The following is a 24196-nucleotide window of genomic DNA, read 5'->3' on the forward strand; positions in this document are numbered from 1 at the left end:
CCTCAACTCCTGATAGCCCTAGGAAACTCATCTTTCAGACACTTGCTAGGCCATATTGTTTAGCGACGACCAGAGTGGTTTAGTCATAGAGCGAAGATTTGTCAAGAATGGTGCTATTCTATTTTAATTGACCATTACATACCATCCCTTGTTCTGAAAGTTTCAGAACATTAAAAGACTATCTGGTGTGCATTAGATATTGCATTAAATATTTAACCTGTAAATAAATGAATATAATAACTTCTTTTATCAATTCACTGTAAATACCTTTAAACTAGCAATAAATCATTCAGCAGATACATCTGGAGCATTGATCAAGTAACAGAAATTGTGCTACACAATGATGAATATGTGAAGATGCCTACCCTATGACAGTACATTGTTTATTTGGAAAATTGAAAATGTTAATCATAATAGGCAAGTATCCTCTGAAAACCCGTATCAGAAATATGAAAAATTTGATGAATTGAAACAACAGTGTAGAGCAGACATAAGCTTTGCCACATACAAACAAATTCAACATAATTTTTTTACCCTCCAAAAAATCCTGGGAGTTTAATCATAGCAGTAGCGTCAGTACTATAGACAAACATTAACTGTGCATTTCCCACGAAAAGGATTAGTGTTTTATATGCATGTTTTTCTTAACACAACAACTCCTTAATGTTGTCATTTTCCTACCTTAATTTTTATGATAGAGAAAACTAAAGAAAAAGGAGTGAAGCAGCTTTCCCATGATCACAAACATAACCACTAATGGATCTATCAAGTCTACCGTGTTAGCTATTCAGTCATACTGCCTGTTATAGGAGTGAAGACATTATAGCTCTGTTTTATTCATTTTGCATGCTTACCTCTTTAGGGCATTTCTGGAAAATTCTGAGAATTTAACAACCTTAAAGGAAAAAATAAAGCAGAAGAGAAGAAAGACAAGAAAGAAGGCTATCTGGCTTAAAAAAAAAAAAGCCCTAGCCGGAAAATCAGAATGATATGTGGCTTTCGTGGTAGTGGTAGGACAATTGTCACCAGGAAGCAGTGGTTGAAGGCCAACATATTTGCAAATATTTGGAGTTCTGGTTTAACTTGTAGCGGTAGCCTGTATACACAGCTGTTTTCACTTTCAGATGTGTTTGCTCTATAAACAATGATAATGTGGTATAGTGACAGCCCAGAGTCTATGCCCAGAAATAAATCCAGAGTTACTTTTCCACTCCCAAGAATCTTAGATTTCTAAGCCTAGTTCTACACCATGAAAACGAGGGTGTTCTATGCCACTAATAACGTCAGAATGTTTGGGCAACACAGACACTCTTCAGGGGAGTGACTGGAGAGTTGGAAAATCACAATAGACAATGCTTGAATATGATTTGGTAAAAAGTATAAATTCATGAAATCATATTCTATCATGATATTAACCTGTAATTTAAATTAATTAAAAAATTAACAATTGGGAATAATTATATCTCAGGCACTGTATAATATTTGTTATTTTTTAGAGTTTTTCCTGTTTCTTTTTAGTTTTATTTCATAATTTTGCCATCTATTATATTACATCATTCTAGTAAAATCTGACCTGATGTTCTGAATATTCACACTATACTGGTCAAAGATGGGTTTTTGCTTTATTGCTTTAAATATCTTCATCCACCATTTGTTTGCATAATGATGAAAGCATGCATTACTTCATAAATTACAGAAAAAGTAAATTGACTAATCCTTAGATATACAGTTCATTCTCATATGAGCAAATGTAGACTATTAGAAGCTGGATACTTTACTCAGAATAACACATAGGAATTCATACATCCTCAGCTCCCTCCTCAGCTCACATCCTCCGATCGATTCATTCTGATCCAACTTCCTGCCCATCACCTTCAAAGCTAGAGATCAGGCTGCATATTTTCTGAAGCTCTGCTTTCTAGTAGTATAATTTCCATTCAAAAAAAAATGCCTGGTTGCATTTAAATTAGTTAGCCTTCAACTGCAAGAAAAACCTCAATACTCCATTGGCATGTGTGGTGTCTCACAGGCTCCGTAGCCTCATCAGTGGTAGCTATGCTGGGGCAAAACAGAGGAAGAGGAAGTCCATCCTCATAGACAAATCGCTTCCTTCAGCCCTCAGCTCTTAGGGCTAACCCTCACTGGGAGGCCCGTACTCGAGCTTCCTTCACATGCAGGCAAGATTAAAAAGCACATTATGACTGCCGCAATCTTTCAGGGTAACCTGCAGGCAGGCACAGAGCTGGTGGACAATATATAGGGAGCTATCGGTGAAAAGACAGACTGATGAAAGTGTCTGGGAATGACCAGGCGCTGCATGTGAATCAGCTCTCTCTGGGACCTGTGTTGCTTGAGCAATGATTGTATCTAAGATTTACATTCTGATGGGGTTGAGGGGTTGGGTCATAGAATAGGGCATCACCCCATGTTTTTCCTAGAATATAAGAGAGTGAGTGTGAATCATTTATATTTTTCCATAAATATTTATAGCAGGTAATATTTATGTATAAGCATATGTATATATTTACTTTATGTAAATATATGGTTAAAATTCATCTACATTAGATTTGAAAGACTTAATGTTTGCCAGGCTGCAACAACTGTTATGTGACCAGAAATCACTTTGAAGGAAAGAGCCCTGGAGAACGCCCTTGCTGAGGCGGAGCAGCCCAGGATGAGCAGTTGGTGAAGAATGTGTCTTTTCTCCAGTTGTGTTTTTCACCCTGCCACTGTTGGAAAAGAACCTGGCACCATACCTCTGACTGTCAGGCAGTGAATTCCCATCTATTTGCTTTGTCAAAGTAAACTATATCATTTCTTGTTACCCACTCATAACAATACCACTTCTCTGGGAAAAAATACTTTGTTGAAACAGTTTTTCAACATGACCATATCCATCTCAAAAGGAAATTTTGCTTCATTACTGTGAATGGATTGAATGCTCACTGCTTAATCTACCCTGGGTTCATTGAACCAATTAGCTTATTTAATCATGATGAGATTCCAAGAGCATAGCATAGGAGCATGTCCACATGAGAGGTGAGAACTTGGAAACTGCGAGAAGTTAAGCATCTTTCCAAGGTCACATAAGGTAAACTTCAAGCGTCTAATTTAACATGGAACATATCATTTTAAGAACACCAGAAAAGTGGGTGAATTGGAGTAGAGAACAGAGTCTGGAGTGTTGTATATCTTTGTGATTTATGTGTGCGACAAAGCTGCTGTTTTCTAGGGAGAGTTGCCTAATGTGAAAAGGCCATCCATGCCCTAAACTTGACACTGACTCTATAGTGTGTGTTCCTGCTGTTATTTCCCCACGGACATGTTCATTTTTCAACCACAGTCTTCCTCTTGAGCGCTAAAGCTAGTATTCTGTGCAGCAGCATAGTGGAGCATTAGTTTTTAGCTTGGTGAATTCCCTGTGCACATGCCTTAATTTCTTCGGTATTCATTTTCACACCCCTGGAAAGAAGAGATGGCAGATACCCAGGGAAAGCAGCTAGGCACAGAACCCTTCTCTGGTTTCAGATAAGATTGTTCACAAAGACAAAAGCCTGGATAATTTAACAAATAGAGGTACAAGCAGTCAGTTCAGCTTACCAGGGGCAGGGAAAATAGATTACAGTGTCAACTTAATCAATGGTTCATTGGTGTCCTTTTTTCCGAGTTTGAACCTTATTAGAATTGAGGCTGTATTGCCTGGCTGAAAATCAATCTGGAATTTTTCAAATAGTTCCAAACTGCAGAAATACAATTGCAAATAATTTGATGACTTTTCAAAGGGCCTTAGGCAAATATGTGCAAGTCTAAGTGAAATTGGTTCACTGATGTTTCTCTGGCTGAGGCTTAGGGATTGGAAAGGGGTAAAGAAGGCAGCTGAGTGCATGGTGGAGGCAAATTAACTGAACTCAATATCTTGGATCTATTTTGAAGATGCAGCAGCTAAACACAGGGATACGAGGGTGAGGCTCTCTCAGTAAAGTAACTGACTGCAGGTTAATTTTGGATAAACAAGTGCTTTACAAGAATCATTCAGCTTCTCTCTGGAACCTGACTTAGCATCAGAAATGGCTTCAGGGCTGGTGCAAAAGGACAGCAGGCATGAGCTGACCTGACGAAAGGTTGATGACGAGTCTTAGAGAACCTGGCTGGACCCATGTGTGCAGCTTCAGTTAGGTGGTAGCTGAATATATGGTACAATAGAGTAGAAACTTCTAAAGGTATGAAACATACAAAATTCCAAGATGGCTTGCAGGATCACAGAAACAAAGAGGAGAAAGAACTGTTTGCATGTGGACCTTCAAAGTCAGGGAGATCTGAGTTAAATCCTGACCCCATCATTTAAGTAGAGGACATGATGTTTAACCTCTTTGAGTTTCAAGTTCACAATCTTTGACATTTTTAGCAGTTCCATTACTTAGCCTTGGTGATAAGATAAATAGAGGTAATTAAAAACCAAATGTCATTATTTATTCAGAAAGCGTGGTCCCAAATGATGGAAGTTTTCTACCATTGTTGGGAGGAGAAAAACAATTATGGTTTCGGAGTAGGTTACATGTAGATTGAAGCTTTCATTCTTAATATCTGCAAATTTGACTGCACTTGAAAGCAGTCCCTGGGCCCGGCATGACAGCCTAGCAGCTAAAGTCCTTGCCTTAAATGCGTCAGGATCCCATATGGGCACCGGTTCTAATCCCAGAGGCCCCACTTCCCATCCAGCTCCCTGTTTGTTGCCTGGAAAAGCATTTGAGGATGGCCCAGGGTCTTGAGTTCCTGCACCTGTGTGGAAGACCCTGAGGAGGCTGCAGGCTCCTGGCTTCGGATCGGCTCAGCTCTGGCCATTGCAGACACTTGGGGAATCAATCATCAGATGGAAGATCTTCCTTTCTGTTGCTCCTCCTCTCTGTATATCTGACTTTCCAGTAAAAATGAATAAATCTTAAAAAAAAAAAAAACAGGCTCTGTACCATTGTAATAAAGTTAACATAAAATCATTAGAGTAAGTCTTAATGCTGTATGGTTGAAATCTTTAAAAGACAAGAAGGAACACAAACATACACAAAGAAGACACAGGGACACACAGGGAAAGGGTTGCCAGGAAACCAAAGGTATAGATTGAAGTTATCAAGCCCCAATTCCTGAGGAGAACAGAAGCTGAAGAAGCAAGAAAGTACCATGCCATGAGAGTTCTGAAGGGCCACGGTCCAGATGACACAATGATTCACACTCTTTGAGAGAATAAAACTTAGTTCTTTTAAACCAGCCAGTTTGAGATATCTTTTTAAAGAAGCCACAAGAAATTGATACAGTCATAATTCTCACCCAAGAAAAATCTCACCACTTATCTAGCACTTAATAACTGTTAATAGCTGTTATTCCTAAGCAGCTAAAGGTGTTTTTGTTCACTTGGAATATTATAAGTTTGTGGTACAAAAAAAATGTTATATTGTAGGGTGAGCCTGTTAGCTTTGGATGTCATAACAAAATACTATAGATTGGGCAGCCTAACTACTGATTTTGTTGGTTCTGAAGGCTGGAAGTTCAGGGTAAGAGGCAAGGTGGTTCTGGTGAACACGGGGCCTTTCCTTGGTGGAAGGCTGTGGACACAAAAGGTCCTCTGGTGTGCTTAGAAGGACACTGATCTCTCTCTATAAGTGACTGGTGTCTCATTCTCACGACCTCATCTAGTTCTAAGCACAAACCCAAATAGCATCACATTATGGGTTAGGGCTTCAGTGCATGAATTTTTGGTGATAAACATTCAGTCCATAAAACATGTGTTAAGCTAGCAAGCTGTATATTATCATTTTTTTCTCCCAAATATACTCTGAGATCAAATCAGTGAAATTCAAATAATTTGGCAGGGAGTGGGAGAATGTGTCTAGGGGTGAGACATGTCTCTGTCCCTCCCCTCACCACCCCCTCCAGGCATCTCACCACATTTGGGGGAATGGTCTGGTGAGAGGACATTCTGCTCTTCTGGGGTAGGTGCAGGTCTGGGGGCCAGGCTGGGATGCAGCAGAAATTGTTTGGGGAAATCTTCCTATGGGAGGCAATGGAGATAAAAAAAAAAAAGAGTAACTATGTCTTATTATCTTTAGCCAAGAGAGTGCCTAGAATCTTAAATTGGTACTTACTAAATACTTGAAAAATTAATGAATAAACAAACTAAGCACTTGAAATGGTATAAAGTTCAGGTTCATTCTACATTCATTCAACATTCTAAAGTAGACACTGTGTAATGAAGGTAGCATGTTGGAGAAAACACTGAGCTAGATAACTAAGTAGGTTTTGCCTTTTCCTATAATGAACCATGGGACCCTGGGTGGGAGAAAGGATATTCATTTAGCTAAGAGTGAAGACATCACTCAGATCTTTGCCAGCTCTAAACTGTGGTCTGCAATTCTCTCCTTAAACCCCAACTAAAAACCCTAATACTAAAAAGCCTAATACTATTTGAAATGCAAAAGAAGTTCCTCATTCTCTGTAAGATAATAACAATTGAAATGGGCATAATAATCCAAATAATAGTCACAAAAGAGATACTCAGTAAACTGCAACAGGCGTATTTATTTAAGTACAGCTGGGGACAGGATAGCAAATACTTTAGGTCTTGAGGTTCTGTGGTGTATTTTGTAATCTACTCAACCTGGCCAGTATAGTACAAAATCAGCCATGGACAATGCACTAATAAATATATGTGTCTGTGTTCCAACACAAGGTTTTGGAGACAGTGAACCCAATATTGCCAATGGGCCATAGTATGACCAAATCCGTTTTTTATTTTTTGTTAAAGAAACATCTATAAGCAAGATTAGTGGCCTTAATTCTTTCTACTAAGTAACTAAAAGTAAGATACTTTCTTCCCTTATGGTAACATATGAATCATTCACTCAACTGAAGTCTTATGAACACCTATTTTCTGGAAAAAAATAAGGTGTTAAAAAAAAGCTATTAAATACCTATGTCCCAGTTGCCATTACAGGACAAAGTGTCTTTTTAGTTATATGCCTCTCATTAGCCTTATGAAAGCTCTTATTACTAAGATGTTAACGATCTGCAGGTCTGAAAAACTTAGAGGAACAGAACTAGAAATGTCTAGCTCTGGGAATTTAATCCAAATCTGCACTGTTGTTACTACTGCCATCTCTTGATTTCCTGACTTCTTGTTAGAAAGGAAGCACAGATCTGTTTTGGGGTACTAATTGCCTCATTGGTGCAAGGGTTACCTCCATCTATTCTTCTGCTTCTGTTGTCTCGTTTGGCATTTATTTGCATCCACAAAGCACTGAATGACAAAAGCTATTGAATGAAAGAAATAATGGAAGATTTATGATGGTATATTAGTAGAGGTTTTATGTTAGTTTATGTTAATACAAGTTTCGCAGAAAATACACATGTGGGAATGTGTATTGTAGAAATCTGTCCAATACAATTTCAGTCATCGCTACTCATTCAAGCAAGATCTTGAAGCTGTGAGATGGAGAACTGAATCTTCAGCTATTTAGCAGAAAGGATTAGGAAAAATAGGTTTGAATGCTGATGCTGAGACTCATGCACGCTTGTTTAACCAAAAATAAGAAAAAGAAAGAAAGAAGGAAGGCAGGAAGGAAGGCAGGAAGGAAGGCAGGAAGGAAGGGAGGGAGGGAGGAAGGGAGGGAGAAAGAAAGAGAGAAAGAAAGAAAGAGAGAGAAACAAACAAACAAACAAACTTTGGCAAACTCTAAGGGTCCTTCTGGCCCAAACATTCCAGCTAATGAGTTTACAAATAAGTTACAATGCTACACAAGCAACCTTTAGAGGTTTGAGAAGTCTTTCATGAATTATTCGTGCTCCTTAAGGTTGTATGATGGGTATTTCTAAGAACGCATATTTTATAAAAACCTGCCTTTGATGCAATGATGCATATGCATGAATGTGACCACTCATATGTGGATATTTGCTCAACACTAAAGCAGAGGGAGGGATCAAGAGCACAAGCTTGGTTATCCATCAATCCTGCTGCCCTTAATGTGAACAATCCCGAATCCATGACACCTGCAAATGGAATGTTAAAGTGGACTGAACAATGGCTGATTCCCAGATAAGATTTAAGAAGAGAAGCACATTTGGGGTCTATGGAGTAATAACTTGAAATACTGGTGACTATGGAGAAAATGTCAGATCCAAATACACTTAAAAGGAAATGAAGTGGAAAAAACAGTGGTTAATTGTCAACAGAAAGATTTAAATACAGGTGGACACTAAATTTCTGAAATGTACAGAGAATTCTGAATCCAGAGGAAGATGTTGCTATATAGTACCTAAAAATGAATCTGAGTTTGAAAATCTGTGAAGAATTTTGTGAAGATTAGTGAAAAGTATGTATTTGCCCATAGCTTACCCTAGAAGAAGAAGAAGGAGGAGGAGGAGGAGCAGAAGGAGAAAAAGAATAGAACAGCCCAAGGATCATTTAGATACAGCTCCACTTGCTTGGAGGATCATGAAGAACATTTAACATAACCTCTGAGCGATCCCCAAGGACATCTTTTTTTTTTTTTTTTTTTTTTTTTTTTTTTTTTTTTTGCTGGCTTAGAGCCTAGGCAGCTCCAGAATTCATTTATTTGTTCAGCATGTGTAACATGACCTTGAACACACTATACATCTTCAGGTAAGGTAAACAGCACTACGAGTTTCCCAGGGGGATCCATGGGATTCCCAGCCCAGTATCTTATAATTTCATGCTGAGAATCCACAACATTTTTTGATTGCCACTTAGAGTTTTCCTCTGAGTAAGCAGAGCCCCCAGTGAAAACAGTTACAAATGTGAAGACTTGTTATTGAAGCATAGCAGTTGGATTAAATATTCTTTCATTCATGCAACATCATATTATTTGTTCTTTGGTGTGACAGGCCTGGTAAACAGCACTAGGGGTACGGCAACTTCTTACAATTAGCCCCTCTTGTCAACATTACTGTTGTGATTGGTAACTATGCATCTGGATCTCTGTGTAGGTAAAGCCAGAAATGAGTGGTGATTTCTAAAATCACAATAGAGAAGAAAGGAGGCAAAAATTGATGAGGTAAAGCACAATTGCTCATCAGTGAGCAGTGTGTGGGTTCATGCCTCTTCTATCACAGGCAACTCATTTCCAACGTTTTGAATGCTTTGAATGGATCATTACCGAAAGAGGTCTATGACCAAGCTCTTCTGTGCCCTTAGTGCTTGAACTTAAGCTGAAAGTTAGTCAAGTAAGATTCAAGATGTTCCACAAATTCCATGATTTCTACTTCCAATAAGAATATCATTAGATGTCTCTGTAGACTTCCCTTCACATGATTCCTAACGAAATAGAGATGGAATACAAATCACCACAATGGTGAAAACAATAGCAGTGGCTCATCTTGTCTACTGACACTTCACACTACTCCTGCAAGCCTGAGTTCTCAACCCTGCTGCAGGAGCTGAAAGCTTTGAATTTCCATTTTCCATTTTCCTTTTCTTCCAAGATTTATGTTTGTGGCCCTGGTAGACAAGATGTCTGCAACAACAACAACAAAATGGAGACATTATTTTCAGCAGTGTACATATAGATGGATATTGATGAGTAGAGTGTATTTGTACAAGTTTAGTGACATAACCTGACAATCACCCACTTCCTTCATCCTGAACATCACTGCATTCTGGAATCAGGCAGTGACTTCTCATCATTTTTCCTTGGTTCCTTTCAAGTTCCTTAAACTCTCTGTGTTAAATCTCTTCCTTCCAGAAATCCCTAAGTGGCTTTTGTTCTCCTGACGGGTCTCCATGGAAGACATACATTTCTCATGTTGTTAAAGGATACTGATTTGGAGAACTAAATGCCTTATAAGAAATTTTTGCTTAATCCCCATGACAAATGATTAGCTTCATTATCTTATGAGGAATTTTGGAGCAGATTTGTTAATTAATATCCATGAAGTTTTACAGAAACTGAGTAACAAAGGTCAGAGAAAGAAAAGGGTATCTGAAGTCTTAGCAGAGCCAGCAGGAATGAACTGTCTCTTGATGAATGTGCCTGCAAAATGTACAGACGGGGAGATAGGATACAGAAATGGAAAAATGTAGTGCAGAGATGGATGGTAATGTGGTCCAGTAAGAAGTACAAGGGTCAGTTGCAAGAAAGGTGAAGTGGGAGTTCTAGAATGGAAATTAAGCAATGAACATCCGTTAGGCCTTACAGCATGAAGCAAGACATCAGTTGCAAAATAAAACTAAAGGCAGGACTATTGATCCTGAGCTGGTTCACTTCAACCATGAGAATTTTGTCTTGAGGGAGCTTAAGCACAGGCAGGCTAGAGAAGCAGGAACTCAAATACAAGTACTAAGACCACAGAGATTTGAAGTAGAAAATACAGTCAGAGCAAAACAATGCCCAGTGAAACAGCGTAAGCCCTTAACATGTGAAATGTGATACTATGCCGTCAGCATGTTCTTAACCAATTCTACATAAGTCATTCTAAAAGTAAACCAGAGTTGTTCTATTCTACTAAATAGAAGCGCTTAGAAGAGGATGTCAATGTGTTTCAATATGATACTTTGAAACAAAGGAAATGGGTTAATTTATCATTACTACATCAAGCCTTATCATTCTTTTCCCTGGGATTTTGGCCAATCTCCTATTGTATAAAGAATTATAACTACAGGGCCCAGCACAGTACCTCAGCAGCTAAAGTTGTCCCCTTGCATGTCTGAGATCCCATATGGGCATGGGTTCTAATCCCAGCAGCCCTGCTTTCCATCCAGCTCCCAGCTTGTGGCCTGGGAATGCAGTCAAGGATAGCCCAGACAGGAGACCCAAAAGAGGCTCCGGGATCCTGGCTTTGGATCAGCTCAGCTCAGCTCCAGCCATTGCGGCCACTTGGGGAGTGAATCAATGAATGGAAGATCTTCCTCACTTTATATCCGACTTTGCAATGAAAAATAAATAAATATTTAAAAATAGAATTATAACTACAACATATCGAAGGTGAGGGATCTTTAGAGTATGCTGTGAGGGTTCCCTAAAAATATATTCAACTTTTTTCATCAAGAAGTATTTCTAGGAGAAGATGATGAGTGAAGTGGAACAAAATAGGGAAAGAAAACCAAAAAGTCTCACCTAAAGACTATCTCCATGCTAATGCCACAGGAAAGCTCTAGCAAACATGTTGCACAGAGTCTCAGCCTTAAACTTGAGGCACACGGATTAGATTCTCAAATCAGCAGTGGCTCTTTTTCAGTGTTCTGCGTTTTGCAAGAAGGGGACCGCTGTGTATTATCTCAGCCAAATCACCAGCAGGAAGCTAGGAGTACACACAGGTTGATTACAATATCTGGGCCAGACACCAGCAGCATCCACAGTAACTGTACTCCTTCCAAGTGTAACTTCTTCAGAATCATAACCAATTTCTATTTCTCAGAGAATTTACATGAAGATGGTAAGTTGGAATGAAATTCTTTGCTATTCTGGTGCTATTGAGGCTTAGCTGACTCTCACCATCCCAAACCTCCCATGTCACTTTAGAAATAACTTTTCTTGGGCCATCAGTTTTACCGGTCTACATAATGTGCCTGAGGATTTTCTCTAAATTCTTATCTCTAGGTGGTCTGAAGCCTTTTTACTATGTTGTCCAATCTGCAGTTACAAATTCTGAATTATCACTATGCTAAATATATTCCTTCTTGATTTCATGATATGGAAGCAATCCTACCACTTCATAATAATCAGAATCAACTCCAACTCTTTTCCTTTGACTGACAATGAGTAGTTTGAAGACGCCTAGCATGACGAGGTGACATTCATAGCTTTAGATTGGGAGTACTGTAGCTGTGTCTTCAGGAGGCAGCATCCCCTTCTAGGACCAGAAACCTCTCAATTATGCATGGATTTCACAGGAGGTTTTTTTTTTGCACAAAAATAAACTTGTAATTATCACCCACAAGGTACTAGTGTTGCATGTATAGGCAATATAAAGGAGTGGGAAGTTTTACAAAAATTTTTCTCATTAATATTTGACTTCTCTCTTATTTAAGTGCAGTGAGTTGCAAAGATTCCCATCTCCCAGTCATAGTTTAGATGAGACATAGCTCATACCCACATATTAAGCCTGTTCTTTTATAGATGAAACTCAGCTTCGCACTCCTTCATGTGCTGTTTGTGGAGGATTCCATTCCTGATGAAATAAGTATGAACTGAGTTGAAAAAAAAAAGTTACATTGGCTTTTGTCTCCTCTCCCATAGTTTTCTTATGCCTTTTGGGTCTTCTCAAGACTACTCCTAGTTTAAAAGATGAATGGGCTGCTGGGCTTCCTCATCCCAGCAGCTTGGGTTTAAAAAGAACATGTCTTTTGAACTATAGTTGTAGCTACACGCTTACATGATAACATATGTTATAATGAACGATCATTTCAGCCATGTCAGAATTTAGAATGATGCATAGTTCTGTGATTTGGATTGCATTCTATTTTGTAGAATTATGGTGTTCCCTCTGACTCTCCTACTGTACCATGCAGAGAGTCTTTTTTTAAATTTAATTTTGATGATGTTTACATAGTTGATCAGGGCGGGAAGGACTGAAGGTTAGAGGAAAGTGGGTGAGACCCTTGTTTCCAAATTTTCTTTTTCTTCTTTTTCTGTCTGGGAGAAGAAGAGAGATAAGCAGAGAAGCGACACCCAGCCTCTAATCCAACCCAGTATCCAGAATTGGAGAATAGCTATCTCATATCAACCTAGGGTTCCAAGGTGGAGCATGTTCAGAGGGTTCTGCTTAAGTAGTTTTTTGTCAATCTTGCTGATCCAAGGATGAGGAAATCCTTATAATGTCCATTGGCTGATGTATTTGACCTTAGAGTCTCCATTTGCCCAAATATTTGAAGTCATTGCTTGGTTAGGGTAGTTGTCCAATCTGTCTGTCCCTCTTCCTCCATTACGGTACCATATGCTCTCTGCAGGCCCCACTGGTCTTCCATATACTCCACCTGCATCTGGGCTTGCCATCCACCGCTCCATTTTTCTACTGAGGAGGCCCAGCCCTGACACATGCACTCTACAGTCAGACCACCAATCCTGGATGTGAGCCCTTGTGTCTCCACAGCCAACACACCAAGCCCCCACAAGTGTGCTGCCGGGTGGCCAAAGGGTTCGCCCAGTGCCATTGTCACACTGGTATGATGAACACAGAATTGGCATTAACCAGACCTATGATACCTGCCAGCCATTAGCTGCTTTTCTCCCAGCAGTATAGCACTTGCCTAGGTACATGATGTCTTTTGCTAGCTTGATCCCAAATAAAACCAGCAGTTCTCTGTACTATCTTATAAATGGGTTAAAACAATTTTGCCATGTTTAGAATAATACACCTGAAGAATCCAAAGATGGCTCTCAACTCATAGGTATATATTTAGTAGGACCACAAAGCAACATGGTTGTCTTTTAGTTTGACAATATATTTGTCCTAGCATACCTCAAATCACAAGGTCCCTAAACTGTTATCCAATATAGCAGCCCTTAAATTTTCATGAGAATTATCATTCATTTCCTGCAGTGTATATGTCTTTTCAAAGCATGAAGATATTTGGCAGTGTTTATCAAATCAAATTAACATTATGCCATCGATTTTGCAATTTCATGCAATGTCCTGAATTGTCCATGATATTAATGTATCTACCTATTATTTAATACCTACTGCATATTCATGCCATCATAAAGGCCATGGTGGTACAATCTCAGAGTCTCTAGCCAAGGGTTCTCAAAAGATTTTGAATTTTTCAATTCTCCTTCTTTTTTAAGATTTATTTTATTTTATTGGAAAGGCAGCTTACAGAGATGGAGAGACAGAGCGAAAGATCTTCTATCTGCTGGTTCTTTCCCCAAGAAGCCACAATGGCCACAGCTGACCAAATCTGAAGCCAGGAGCCAGGAGCTTCTTCCTGGTCCCCCATGAGGGTGCAGAGTCCCAAGGCTTTGGGCTGTCTTCTTCTGCTTTCCCAGGCCACAAGCAGGGAGCTATAAGGGAAGTGGAGCAACCAGGATATGAACTAGTGCCCATATGGGATCCTGGAACATGCAAGGAGAGTAGTTTGGCCACTAGGCTACTGTGTCAGACCCTGTATCCATCTTCTTAAACTGTACACATAGTCACAGAAATAGCAATTAGGAAAGGATCATAAAAATTATTATTGCTGTAAACACTTGCCATGGTATATCAGAGTCATCATGGGGTTCAGCCTCTTCAGCTGGTAACCTCTCCGAATCTGAAATGAGATTATTATATAGAGTATTATGGCTTCCATTTTTTAAGCTGGGCTTATCCTTTTGCTTACTGATTTGTGGTGTCTTAATCATGTTTATTGAAAAGTTAAAGAAAGGGAAGGGAAGAGAAGGGATAAGAAGGGAAGGGAAGGGAAGGGAAGGGAAGGGAAAGGAAGGAAGGAAGGAAGGAAGCAAGCAAGGAAGGGAAAGAGAAGATGAAAGGAAGGAAGGAAGAATTATGTCTTAGCATTGTATATACGAACTGCATTGAATCTGTGAAAAACTAAGAAACTAGAAATATGTTTTTACAAAGAAACATCCATTTAGCTCCTTTTATTTCACTCATTTATGAAATATAAGTTCTGTGAATCATCTCTATATGTAACTCTGGGTTAGGATCCCCTTAATTTCCGGCCAACTTTCCAAGCTGGTTGTCCATGACAGTAATTACATCTGTCACCTGCCCTCTGTTACAATTTGGTCATCTCACTGCTAGCAGAGACCAGTTCTGTAAGAGCACCTTCTGCTCTTACTCCAGTCTATGCAAAGCACCAAGCGGGACACCACCGGTGATATCACAGAGACTTTGTCAGCTCGTTCCTTGTCACCTGGTCAATGAATCATCCTCTGGAATTTCCTGATGAAGGTGACTGTTCGGTAGCTTTGCAAGTCTTCTATGGTATCCCAGTCCCAGCACGCCTAGTTTTCTGAGCATTTTATTCCTTGCATCACAGCTGGCTACAGAAACTCCAATAGTCCGTTGCGTTTAATGTGTACCATTACTTATTTCCAACAGTGAGAATAAGTGCGTCTCAGCCTTCTGAGTACTTTCCAAGGCACTAAAACTTGTGTCACCGTCCCTTGTCAAGTTTTGAACTCCACCCACTTTGTTCTAGCACCCTCAGCAGCTGTTCCTAAATACACTTGTAGTCCCTAGTTCCTGGCAGTACATATTAGCCCAGATCTGAAGCTATTTCAGTGCATAGTATCTCTCCTAACTTTGTACGGGAATTAAGAAGCATTTTAATTTCTTGAAAGATTTACTTATTTTTATTTGAAAGGCAGATTTTACAAAGAAAAGGGTAAACAGAGAAAGATCTACCATCCCCTGGCTCACTCCCCATATGGTCACAATAATCAGAGCTAAGGTTATCTGAAGCCAGAATCCAGTAGCCCTATCATGGTTGTCCACAAGAGTGCAGAGTCCTAAGGTTTTAGGACAACCTCTACTACTTTCCCAGGCCATCGACAGAGAGCTGGGTTGGAAATGGAGCAGCTGGGCACAAACCAGCATCTGTAAGGGATATTGGCACTTACAGATGGGGCATTAGCTTGATGAGCCATCATGCCAGTCACAGCTAAATTTTAATTTGACTCCGGTCATTCATACAGGGATCAGAGTAGTCTGAAAAGACTCTATGGTGTGTTTCAGATACATGTCTCATGAAATCTTGCTCACGGTCTTTATGCAAGCAGACAGGATGGAAGCACTCTGTCTTCAATAATGTGAATTTGGAGATTCCACAAATCTTGAAGTCATCCACTGCGATAAGGATGTTGCAGATCTCAGAATACCACAACTTCTTTATGAGACACATACAAGCCTTGCATAGGCTGAGATACCAAGTTAGTATGAAGTCCTGTTCTTTTCATTAAATCCTATTCCTGACTTGCATATATGCTTCTTCTGCAGACAAGGATTTGTCTTTAGTAGTTTCCCAGGAAATTCTTCGTTTCTCACATTACTTTAAATTGTTGATAGTTACATCTGAGATTGCCATTTATCTCTGTGCATGAATCAGTGGGGCTTAGGACAGTTTCCACATTCCATAATCCTTGCAGCTGCTGTTTCCTCATACACGTCTAGATATTGCATGAGCTAGTACTTCACTGCCACATGTATTCTATCCCAGTTCACCTCAGGCAAACATCTTGGCAACCACACTGACACTACATGCCGGAGCTGATCAAGACCCCACTTATCGCCAGTAATGGAATCTTCAGTGCAGGACTGCCAAGGACTGATGCGGATTCATATCCTAGGATCATTTATAGTACCAGCTGCCCTGGATCTCAAAGCAAAGCCTGAGAGTGGAAACAGAAGTGCCCCCATGAGAATGACAACAAAGGAAACAGGACTGGGGATATGCAAATACTAAGCAAGAATGTGGCCTCAACTGAGGCAAGCTTTGATCTAATCCCACAGGCACACTGGTGCCTACAAACAATAGCGTCAACTTCACCTTACCATAGGTAGGCTGTCCTTTTATAGGCTTGAGGTAGTCTGTCACGTTCTGAGGTGTGCAGTCGGCAAGGAGAGGGAGTACAGCAGTAATCATCCTGATTTGGCCAACAGGTAACTCTCTAGAGTTAGAACAGCTGTTTTGGAACAGGTGCCTCCCAATAGCTGGCAGCATGTCCATGCAGCAGATAAGAGGAATCTGAGTGGGCCCCCACAGCACCCACTAGTGGAGGACAATAGAATTGTGTTCAACTGAATTCCAAAACTAAAAGAATTTGCTAATCACTTATTAGTGAATTACTAAAAAAAGAAATAATTGATTTGTAAATCAATGGGGCTGTCATCAATGTAGGGTGGATTTGTTTTCACTAGACAGATGCAGTGTGTGCTTGCTGATCACTGGGAGCTGGCATGTAAGAGGTGCAGCTGGACTTTATGTTCCCTTTTATATCCAAGATAGAAAAAAAAGCACATTTCAGTGGAGAGGAAGAGAAATTAGGGAAATGGATTAGGGGAAAAAGGTGTTGAGAAGATACAACAATGAAGCAAAGAAGAATGTATTTTTCTGGAGTCATCAATCATGAACAGGTTTGAGGGTGCTTATAAACCCTTAAAATGTTATACTAAACTGTGTGTGAATGTGAGGTACAATTCAGTAAAAAGACAGTTCATGTTGTCGTTAGAAGGGTCTGTCTATAGACATATATTAAGAACACCGTCACGAGGGAGTCCTTCTTACAGAAGCAGAACTTCCTCCCTGGGCATTTTCCTACTACCCCACATGGCATGGTTGGGTTCTCCTTGCACTGCCCTGAACAAGTGTTCCCTGAATTTCTGTAGAGATGGAAAAAATGGAGAATAGTCTATTTTTCCATACAGCTTGCAATTTTGAAATTTATTTTATTTTAATATTGTTTATATAGTTGAGGGGTATACATATCCAGGTGGATCTCTGATCAGGGTAGTGAAAGGGTCAAGGTATGGAAGAAGGTGCCTGGGACAAATATTTCAATTCTCTTTCTTTTTTTTTTTCTTGTTTTTCCTCCTTTGTCCCAGCAGGAAAGGGGAGGGGGCACTCCTTGCGTCAAACCACATCAATGATGCAGATGGTTATCTGATGATACCTTGGAGAGCCCAGTATGGGGAAGAGTGCTTCAAAGGTATTACTTGAGTGGTTTTGAAGGTTCTGAGACATCATCAGCTTCATTTCACCAGGGTTGAGAAAATGTTTCCAAGGTATATTGGTTGACCAAGTCTACCTTGGTGCATCCACAAACTTAGATACTGCAAAGCGTAGTCAGGGGAATTGTCCAAACTGTTCTGCTTTCCATTCTCTGATGAAGCACTCAATCTCATCTACTGGCCAACATGAATTGTCTACCATGTTTCCTGTGCGCATTTGGGCATGCACAGGTATCAGCAACCAAGGAGGCCCAGTCCCAATATAAGTGCTCCAAGATCGGACCCCATATACTGTGACTTTAGGTGCAGCCAGGGATTGAGTCCACAGATCTAGTTGGGGAGTCCCCAGGAAACCTTGTCTGGGATAGGCTTAGATTTGACTTTTGTGTGTGTCAGTCAGTGTAGGGGGGTCAGGTTTGGTTTGTCACCTATAACAGCCAACACACATACTGATGGTTGCAGCTGCCTGGTCAGCTTCACTTCCAGCCCCATTGCTCATGCAAACTGATGGGTGCTGCAGCCTAGGACAGCCTGCCACATGCCTAGTCCTCATGTATTCCAGCAGAGCCTTGGCCTTTTTAGGATGACACCTAACAACCCCACCATGTGTACCTCCAGCCTCAGCCCTCATGTGACTTGGCAGGTGTTTCAACCCAACCCAGCCAGGCCTTCACCCCACCCTGGCTCTCGTTCATGCCAACGTTTTCTGTGGACTCAACCCTGCCTGTCCCCAGACTCATCCCACATATATGTCAACAAGTGCTGCAGGCTAGCCTGGGCTGGTCTGTCACCAGCCCTCTCCTGCTCACCCCACAGAATCTGCTCCTCTTCCAGTTCTCTCACATTCCAATGAGTGCAGCTATCCTTTCTGAAGTTGCCTGCCCCCTGCCCAACACTCATGGCAGGTACTGCAGTCCAGCGCAGCCAGGTATACCCCATAACCCAGCTTTTGCATGTGCCAGCAAGAATCAGGCAATGCTACTTAGCCCAGCTCAGGTTTCCCAAATGAGTGAGTACTTTGTTCCTCTGATTTCCCTCCTTTAAATACCCTGTCTCAACTTCCTTACTTGCTTGCAAGTGCCATGGCCCAAATTATGAAAGCTCCCAAAAAATCATTCCTCTGTCAAACATGCCCTCAGCTGCCTTCACACCAATACATTCACAGACCCCCTGGCACACTAGTATAGTTAACACAGACTTAGCATTAACCAGGCCCAGAGTGCCCTCCAGCTATTGACTGCTTTTCTGCCAGCAGTGTAACATTTGCCTAGGTAGTTGCCTATAGTTGGGGACAGCTTAGAAATTTTAGGAAAAAAAAAATTTCAAGACTAGAATCTAGATAGATATAAGGAAATCAAAGTGGGTCAAAATATTTCATTTGTGTTGAATCTGACATAGGGTCATTCCTGGTGACTGTTTCCCCAACACGTAACGCATCCCTTTGTTGTATGCATTTTGTTTCTGATTTCAGGGAAAGAAAATTTTAATCAGGAAAGAAAATTGGAACATAAAGAGGCAGAATTGTCTTAGAGACCAGAATATCCCACTAAATGGGTTGCACATTTCTCTGGATTTTACTGTACCTCCACTATGTGCCAATAGCTCACACAAACAGAAGACACACAATCCTTCCTCACTGAGCAGTACCCTCTGCACGATTCAGCAGTGCACATGGGTCTGACCTGCAGAGCATGCCCTTCTGTGATTTTTATTATGAGAGCATTGATTTAGTCTGTTGGAACGACTAACACACAGACTCTTCGGATTTATCTCAACAATTTCCTCATCTTACCAATAAATAAGCTGAGGTCCACAGTAAAGCAGTGTCGAGCTCAAGAATGGCTGGGGTGAATTTTGCCACAGACGATACTGTACAGAGCTAAGAGAAAAGGTCTTTTAACCAGATTGCATGGGACTAAGTTCTGGGTTTGTTATTTCTTGCAAGTTATATGACTTGCAGCAAGCTAAGTAGCATCAGAGTTTGCTCACATGTTAAACAGGGATAATGACACTGCAGAAATGTAGTATATGACATTACTAAGCATAGGTATAGTACACAATAAAAATCCAGTTAATATTAGCTCCACTGTTATTTAAGCAAAGATCAACTGACTGCCGATCCGAAGCCGGGAACCTGGAACCTCTTCCGGGTCTCCCACGCGGGTCAGGGTCCCAATGTATTGGGCCGTCCTCAACTGCTTTCCCAGGCCACAAGCAGGGAGCTGGATGGGAAGTGGAGCTGCCAGGATTAGAACCGGCGCCCATATGGGATCCTGGCACATTCAAAGCGAGGACTTTGGCCGCTAGGCCACGCCGCCGGGCCCTATACATTCATATATATATATATATATTTTTTAACCACCCAGGATAAATGTGTACTTAAGTACTTTATTATACTTCAAGTTACTATAAATGTTATTTTCTTAATTTTATTACAGGTAATTCCTTAATAATAACATATAGAAATGCAACTCATTTTACTATGTTGATCTTTGCATGTTGTAAAACAGTGTTTTGGGCATAAAGTGTTTTGTATACTCATAAAAACACATCCTCAAAAATCAGACAATTTTACTTATTTATTTTTAAGTTTCATGCTTTTTTTTCTTTTACACATACTTGTTCTGGGTAGGACTTTCAAGTCTGCATTAATGAAAGTAGCAAAAGTAATTATCCTTTATTTTTCTTTCTTTTAGAGGAAAATAATTCAATTTTTCATCATCTAGTATGATGTTAGCTGTGGCCTTATCACATACAGCATTTAAAATGTTTAGGTACACACCTTTTCTGTATAATTTGATGAAGAGTCATGAATTTTTAAAAAATTTGGTAATCTGTTATTTATCATTTATTGAGATGATCATATGATTTTTGTCTATTATATTACATAATACGTCATAGATAATACATATTTAGTAAGATATTCAAAATGTTCATTCTTCTCAAGATATGGGAATTATTTAGTAGTTGTTTCACTACATAAACTTTCTGTCTCCCATCTCTTTTTCCCCTCTTTCTTTGTCTGCTTTCTTCAACTCCTGTAATAAATACAGTGATTTTCTCATGCTATCTCATTAACCCTGGGGACTTTATTCACTCTTTTTAATTCTATTTTCTTTTTTTCTGCTCTTATTGTATCATTAGAAATAGCTGGTTTTCAATGATCCCATGTTCTTTTTTTCTGGTTCATTAATCTGCTGGTGAAGCTACATTTCACATTTAATTTCATAAGTATATTCTTTAACTACAAAATTTCTTTTTGTGATTTCTCTCTTCAACTTCTTATTTTGCTCGTGTTCTCTTCCTGATTTCATTGTCTGTATCTCTATTCTCGTGTAACTCTAAGTTTCCCTAAAATATTTATCTTCAGTTCTAGGTTAACCATTTCATAGCTCTCAATGTCATGGAGCTTAGTTAATGGAAGCTCGTTGTAGTCTTCTGGTAGTGCCCTGCTTCTTTATTTTTTTCATGTAACCTGAGAGTTTCATTTTGCATCTTTTTATTTGAAGGTACATTCTTTCACTCCAACTTTCTTTGATCTCAGGAGAGAAAGAGCTTTATTTGCACGTTTGGGAATTTCTTGGATTTCTGAAAATATTTCTATGTTCTCCCTCCATTGTTTTTATTCCATTTGGTAGAAAGAAGTCTTAGGATTCTGTGCCTTCTCTTAATCTAATAGAGCTGAGTTGGATGTTTAGAGTTGTTCATTTTCTCTGAACTGATACCCACAATGGTTCACAGTTAAGTGCCTTCTTCCAGTCTAACAAAGCCAAACTGTTCTGTGTGTATGTGTGTATGCAGTTGTGATGGAGTGAGAGGGCACATAAACTATCGCGGCATGCATTGCTTAATTGGGTGGCAGAAACACGAGTGATGTTTCCTGCTAGGTTCATTCATTGGCATTTCAGTGGATACATCAGACAATCAGTGGAAGTCATCCCCTGCTTTCTATCAGCCCTCATTCATTTTCCCTGCCTCTGTCTTAATGAACTGTCCAGTGCTCTGAGCAGAGAAGAGAGAGAAAGTCGGCCTCTTTGGTAACTTACCACATGGCATGGGGAGGGAGACACAGCCTGTTCTCTCTTTCCCAAGTGGGTGAAGGTGGAAGTTGATAGGGGGCCTGCTAGGCTGTGAGCTGGGCTAAAATAAGGGAAGAGTTGACTGGTAAGGTGAAAGTGCTTTTCTTACCCTTGTCAGTGGGTTTATTTTCATACTTTTATTCAGAGATCTCTTTTCTGAACTCTTGGACTCCTTTTGGGGAAAGTAACAAACTGGCGCTTCTGAGGTAGTTGCTACTGTCCAGCAGGTTAATCTAGTGATGAGTTGGTTCAGTTACTGGCTTATTTACCTCTCAAACCAGCTGCCCGCTGGTGAACCTAGCAAGCAGCATATGATGGACCAAGTACTTGGTTTCATACTATCTACATGGAAGATTCAGACAGAGGCTCTTGGCTTCAGCCTGGTTCACTTCAAGCTATTACAGGAATTGTGGGGCCTGACAATGAATGATAGATTCTCTCTCTTTCTCTTCTCTCTCTCTCTCTAACTCATTCTCTCTCTTTCTCATTTTGTCTCTCTCATGCTCTCTCTCTGCATTCAGCATTTCTAATAAATTTATATCTAGATATATGTATTTAGACATATATATTTTTATATATAAAAGATTTTTAAGACATTTTAACAGTTTTTCCGTGAAGGAATAAAATCTAAAAATGTGGTCATCTTGAAGAGACTTCGTTTGCTTTAAATCACATGTGGTTTTCACAAAGAAAAACCTGAGGGAGCAGATACTCACATATTCACCCTCTGAATGAATACATTAGTAGTCAGCAATTTGTCTAAAAATATTCAATTTGTAGATGATGAGTGGGATGGGGCTCAAATTGAAACCCATGTCTTGAGCTTAAGCTCTTAAACAACATACCAACAAACAAACAAGCTGGTAAATTTTATAATGCTGAAGTAACTGCCATCAGTAAGAAAAACAGTCCACTTCCATAAAGACAAAATTTTTATACCATATGAATGGAACTCAGTAAATGAGAGTTGCCTGGCCCTGCATTACATTACCAGAAAGTAATAAACTGTCTTTAGATTGTGGCTTTGTCATCTTCACATATGGAGAATGTCACTATTTCGAAGTTATACTCAGGAATCCCAAATGATTTATAACCAAGTCTACCTAAGTCCACTTGTACTTTGCTAGCACAAAGAAAAGCATATCTAAAGACAATGACCTTCCCACCCCAGGATATTCTAAGGAAAGAAATTAAAATAACATCTCAATGGAAGAATTTAAATTTATAATCATGGATATTTGAATCTGTTCTTTTTTAGCTTGGCAGTATTACAGATTTATAGGCATCTTCTTTAAGGAAAATACCGTTCAAAATCTGACTGGATTTATTTTTACATAGCCATGCTCCTACAGGTCCTATTTAGAGGAGGATAATCTTGAGGCATTTTTTCCTCTTTTTTTAACTTAAAAATAAGACAGAATAATTTACTCCTTTTCCAAAAAAAACAAAAAAGTTTTGTGAAGCATTTTAATAAAACTCAAACTATCTTCTGTGTGCTTTGCTTCAAGTTTCCCATTTTTAAATGTCTCTGGGTCTTGGCATCTTGATGCCATGATTAGGAACTGTGGCTCTTTCTGTCAGTCTTCTCCACCTCTTTTTTCATGTGTTCACTGAGAGAGGCTTAGCAACCATCTGCATCCCTGTGAAGGCAAGCTAAATGTCAGCCCTCCTGTTGGCTGCACACTAAAGAAGGCTCCGGAAGACCTGCTGCTCTTGCCCCCAAACTGCCAAGGCCCTTGCCCTGCTGGGACTTGTAAAATTATTATTACTATCATGATAAATATTTCAGCACTCGGGTTGCATGTACTGGAGAAACACTTTTTTCTCAGTAGGGAGAAATAGACTCGAGTCCAGAGCCTTTCTCCCCACAGATAGACAACTGACACTTAGATGCACATGAAGAATACAGTCTTTATTACCTCTTCTCTATTTTGGGGGTTAATGGGATCAAATGCTCATATTAAATTTTAAGGAAAGCAGAAGAGAAGGGGGAAATAAATAAGTTGATTGAAAACTGAGTGTAAGAAGAATAGAACAGAGAGGAAAGAAAGAACAAAGCTACACTAGTGAAGGCAAAAAAAGGAAGTAATATTTATGGAGAAGAACTATAATAGAAGAAAAGAATGTAGGGCCTATATTTAATGCTAAGTATCCAACGATAAGTTAACATATAGCAGAAAGGAAAGAGTGTTAAGAGGAGACAGTAAAATGAAGATATCTGCCATGTCTACTATTTATTAGACCTGTGTTTAGAGCTTTGAGATTCACTTTTACCCAATCTTCACCACAAATATATAAAGTAGATATAAACAGAGTTAGGCTAAGAGGGAATTTTAAAGTTGCCTAAATTTCAAAGCTAATAGAATAATCCAATCCTTATGAAGCAAGCATTTGTTGAGTACCTCATAAAGAGATGCCACATGCTGCGCCAGTTGTTCAAA

The sequence above is a fragment of the Ochotona princeps genome, chromosome 4 (assembly GCF_030435755.1).
Source record: "Ochotona princeps isolate mOchPri1 chromosome 4, mOchPri1.hap1, whole genome shotgun sequence".
NCBI lineage: Eukaryota > Metazoa > Chordata > Mammalia > Lagomorpha > Ochotonidae > Ochotona > Ochotona princeps.